Here is a 5,735-nt window from a genome sequence, read left to right as displayed (position 1 = left end):
TATAAGAGGCCAAAGAAGTCCAAATAAAAAAAGAGGCCATAAAAAGAGAAAAAGGCCCAAATAAAAAAATAAGAGAAAAAGAGAGAAGGGGCAATGTTACTATCATTTTTCCACACTTGTGCTTCAAAGTAGCACCATGATCTTCATGATAGAGAGTCTCTTATTTTGTCACTTTCATATATTAGTGGGAATTTTTCATTATAGAACTTGGCTTGTACATTCCAATGATGGGCTTCCTGAAAATGCCCTAGGTCTTCGTGATCAAGCAAGTTGGATGCACACCCACTTAGTTTATTTTGTTGAGCTTTCATATATTTATAGCTCTAGTGCATCCGTTGCATGGCAATCCCTACTCCTTGCATTGACATCAATTGATGGGCATCTCCATAGCCCATTGATTAGCCACGTCAATGTGAGATTTTCTTTTTTGTCTTCTCACACAACCTCCATCATCATATTCTATTCCACCCATAGTGCTATGTCCATGGCTCACGCTCATATATTGCGTGAAAGTTGAAAGAGTTTGAAAAGGCTAAGTATGAAACAATTGCTTGGCTTGTCATCGGGGTTGTGCATGATGGGAGCATTTTGTGTGACGAAAATGAAGCATGGCCAAACTATATGATTTTGTAGGGATAAGCTTTCTTTGGCTATGTTATTTTGACAAGACATGATTACTTGGTTAGCATGCTTGAAGTATTATTATTTTTATGTCAATATTAAACTTTTGTCTAAAATCTTTTGGATCTAAACATTCATGCCACAATAAAGAGAATTACATTGAAAATTATGTTAGGTAGCATTCCACATCATAAAAATCTGTTTTTATCATTTACCTACTCGAGGACGAGCATGAATTAAGCTTGGGGATGCTTGATACGTCTCCAACGTATCTATAATTTTTGATTGTTCAATGCTATTATATTATCCATCTAGGATGTTTTATATGCATTTATATGCTATTTTATATGATTTTTGGGACTAACCTATTAACCTAGAGCCCAGTGCCAGTTTTCTGTTTTTTCCTTGTTTTTGAGTTTTACAGAAAAGGAATACCAACAGAGTCCAATTGACGTGCCAATTTTTGATGTTTTTTATGGACCAAAAGAAGCCCCCGGAGTAAAAGAGTTGGGCCAGAAGAGTCCCGGGCCATCCATGAGAGTGGGGGCACGCCCTACCCCCCGGGCGCGCCGCCCTATCTCGTGGACAACTCGGGGACCCTCCTGACTTGTTCCTGATGCCAAAAATTCCTATAAATATAGAAACCTCCAGAAAATAACCTAGATCGGGAGTTCCGCCGCTGCAAGCCTCTGTAGCCACCGAAAACCAATCTAGACCCGTTCCGGCACCCTGTCGGAGGGGGGAATCCCTCTCCGGTGGCCATCTTCATCATCCCGGCGCTCTCCTTGACGAGGAGGGAGTAGTTCACCCTCGGGGCTGAGGGTATGTACCAGTAGCTATGTGTTTGATCTCTCTCTCTCTCGCGCGTTCTTGATTTGGCACGATCTTGATGTATCACGAGCTTTGCTATTATAGTTGGATCTTATGATGTTTCTCCCCCTCTACTATCTTGTAATGGATTGAGTTTTCCCTTTGAAGTTATCTTATCGGATTGAGTCTTTAAGGATTCGAGAACATTTGATGTATGTCTTGCATGTGCTTATCTGTGGTGACAATGGGATATTCACGTGATCTACTTGATGTATGTTTTGGTGATCAGCTTGCGGGTTCCGTGACCTCGTGAACTTATGCATAGGGGTTGGCACACGGTTTCGTCTTGACTCTCCGGTAGAAACTTTGGGGCACTCTTTGAAGTTCTTTGTGTTGGTTGAATAGATGAATCTGAGATTGTGTGATGCATATCGTATAATCATACCCACGGATACTTGAGGTGACATTGGAGTATCTAGGTGACATTAGGGTTTTGGTTAATTTGTGTCTTAAGGTTTTATTCTAGTACGAACTCTAGGATAGAATGAATGGAAAGAATAGCTTCGTGTTATTTTACTACGGACTCTTGAATAGATCAATCAGAAAGGACAACTTTGAGGTGGTTTCGTACCCTACAATAATCTCTTCCTTTGTTCTCCGCTATTACTGACTTTGGTGTGACTCTTTGTTGCATGTTAAGGGATAGTTATATGATCCAATTATGTTATCCTTGTTGAGAGAACTTGCACTAGTGAAATTATGAACCCCAGGCCTTGTTTCAACGCATTGCAATACCATTTTCGCTCACTTTTATCATTAGTTACCTTGCTGTCTTTATATTTTCAGATTACAAAAACCTATATCTACGTACCATTCATATTGCACTTGTATCACCCTCTCTTCGCCGAACTAGTGCACCTATACAATTTACCATTGTATTGGGTGTGTTGGGGACACAAGAGACTCTTTGCTATTTGGTTGCAGGGTTGTTTGAGAGAGACCATCTTCATCCTACGCCTCCCACGGATTGGTAAACCTTAGGTCATCCACTTGAGGGAAAATTGCTACTGTCCTACAAACCTCTGCACTTGGAGGCCCAACAACGTCTACAAGAAGAAGGTTGTGTAGTAGACATCAATGAGCATCCAGGTTCCGCTATTGGTTATTGACCGGAGATGTGTCTCGGTCATGTCTACATAGTTCTCGAACCCGTTGGGTCCGCACGCTTAACATTCGATGATGATTTGTTTTATGAGTTATGTGATTTGATGCACCGAAGGTTGTTCGGAGTCCCGGATGAGACCACGGACATGACGAGGAGTCTCGAAATGGTCGAGACGCAAAGATCAATATATTGGAAGGCTATATTCGGACATCGGAAAGGTTCCGAGTGATTCGGGTATTTTTCGGAGTACCGGAGAATTACGGGAATTCGCCGGGGGAAGTAGTGGGCCTTAATGGGCCATACGGGAAAGGAGAGAAGGGCCTCAAGGGGTGGTCGCGTGCCCCCCCATGGCAAGTCTGAATTGGACTAGGGAGGGGGCGGCGCCCCCTCTCTTTCCTTCTCCCTCTCCTACTCCTTCCCTCTCTCCCCTCTTGGAAAAGGAAGGGGACTCCAACTAGGATTGACTCCAACTAGGATTGGGAATCCTAGTTGGATTCCCCCTATAGGCGCGCTCCTCCTAGGCCGGCCTCCTCTTCCCCCCTCCTTTATGTACGTGGGCAGGGGGCACCCCAAAGGCACTCCAAGATTTCTCTTAGCCGTGTGCGGTGCCCCCCTCCACAGTTTTCCACCTCGGTCATATTGTCGTAGTGTTTAGGCGAAGCCCTGCATCAGTAACTTCATCATCACCGTCACCACGCCGTCGTGCTGACGAAACTCTCCCTCAGCCTCAACTGGATCAACAGTTCAAGGGACGTCACCGAGCTGAACGTGTGCAGATCGCGGAGGTGTCGTGCGTTCGGTACTTGGATCGGTTGGATCGCGAAGACGTTCGACTACATCAACCACGTTACTAAACGCTTCCGCTTTTGGTCTACGAGGGTACGTGGACACACTCTCCCCGCTCTTTTCTATGCTTCTCCTAGATAGATCTTGCGTGATCGTAGGAATTTTTTGAAATACTACGTTTCCCAATAGTGGCATCCGAGCCAGGTCTATGCGTAGATGTTATATGCACGAGTAGAACACAAAGAGTTGAGGGCGATAATAGTCATACTACTTACCATCATGTCATACTTTGATTCAGCGGTATTGTTGGATGAAACGGCCCAGACCGACATTACATGACCGCGTTCATGAGACTGGTTCTACCGTCGTGCTTCGCACACAGGTGGCTAATGGGTGTCCGTTTCTATAGCTTTAGTTGAATCGAGTGTGACTACACCCGGTCCTTGTTGAAGATTAAAACAACACACTTGACGAAAAATCATTGTGGTTTTGATGCGTAGGTAAGAACGGTTCTTGCTAGAAGCCCATAGTAGCCACGTAAAACTTGCAACAACAAAGTAGAGGACGTCTAACTTGTTTTTACAGGGCATGTTGTGATATGATATGGTCAAGACATGATATGATATAATTTGTTGTATGAGATAATCATGTTTTATTAAAGTTATCGGCAACTGGCAGGAGCCTTATGGCTGTCTTTTTATTGCATAAAGATGCAAGCACCATAAAATTGCTTTACTTTATCGCTATGCGATAGCAATAGTTGCAAAAGCAATAGTTGGTGAGACGATCATGTGACGAGACGTTGATAGAGATCAAGATGATGGAGATCATGGTGTCATGCCGGTGATGATGGAGATCATGACAATACTTTGGAGATGGAGATCAAAGGCACAAGATGATAATAGCCATATCATGTCACATATTTTGATTGCATATGATGTTTATCTTTTATGCATCTTATTTTGCTTAGTACGGCGGTAACATTATAAGATGATCCTTCACTAAATTTCAAGGTATAAGTGTTCTCCCTGAGTATGCACCGTTACGACAGTTCGTCGTGCCGAGACACCACGTGATGATCGGGTGTGATAAGCTCTACGTTCACGTACAACGGGTGCAAGACAGTTTTGCACATGCGAATACTCGGGTTAAACTTGACGAGCCTAGCATATGCAGATATGGCCTCGGAACACTGAGACCGAAAGGTCGAGCGTGAGTCATATAGAAGATATGATCAACATAGTGATGTTCACCATTGAAAACTACTCCATCTCACGTGATGACCGGACATGGTTTAGCTGACGAAACTCTCCCTCGGCCTCAACTGGATCAAGAGTTCGAGGGACGTCACCGAGCTGAACGTGTGCAGATCGCGGAGGTGCCGTGCATTCGGTACTTGAATGGGTTGGATCGCGAAGACGTTCGACTACATCAACTGCGTTACTAAATGCTTCCATTTTCGGTCTACGAGGGTACGTGGATACACTCTCCCCGCTCATTGTTATGCTTCTCCTAGATAGATCTTGCGTGATCGTAGGATTTTTTTTGAAATACTACATTCCCCAACACATAGTGCTAAGCTAACGGATGGGTCAAGTCAATCACATCATTCCTTAATGATGTGATCTCGTTCATCAAATGACAACTCATGTACATGGTTAGAAAACTTGACCATCTTTGATTAACTAGCTAGTCAAGTAGAGGCATACTAGTGACACTCTGTTTGTCCATGTATTCACACATGTACTAAGTTTCCGGTTAATACAATTCTAGCATGAATAATAAACATTTATCATGATATAAAGAAATATAAATAACAACTTTATTATCGCCTCTAGCGCATATTTCCTTCATTTGGATCCTCTTAAGCCCTTGGATGAAAGGGAGGAGGCTAGATCATCGGAGGACACCCAAGGAGGACTCCTATATGAAGACCTCCAACCCTAGCCGCCGCATCATCCATCTCCATCATCCACAAGTCTCATCTACAGCCACCACACCTCCATTGCAGCAACTCCACCAAAGAGAGAAGGGCCAAGCAAGGGAAGAAGGAAGAGAGGAGGCATCTCCACGCTGGCGTCGGCCGGAGGGCCGACGCCCTCTTCATCACCACGCCATGTCTTTCTCCATCTCCAACTTCGTGTTGTCTTGTAACTCATCCCTCATCTCTATGTACTACATCGCCATGTTTGATTAAATTAATTAGTTCTTGAGGGAATAAGATGAACTCTAGTTTGTGCTAGCACCGATTGTCTTGCGCGATATGACAACCTCTTTGCATGTTTATGTTAATAGTCTTCTTGGTGTTGGGTGAAGTCGACCATCCAACATATGCCAATTTTGGACGGAAGGC

Source organism: Triticum dicoccoides, chromosome 2A, assembly GCF_002162155.2.
Source record: "Triticum dicoccoides isolate Atlit2015 ecotype Zavitan chromosome 2A, WEW_v2.0, whole genome shotgun sequence".
Classification (NCBI taxonomy): Eukaryota; Viridiplantae; Streptophyta; class Magnoliopsida; order Poales; family Poaceae; genus Triticum; species Triticum dicoccoides.
Note: the sequence above shows the minus strand (reverse complement) of the source record.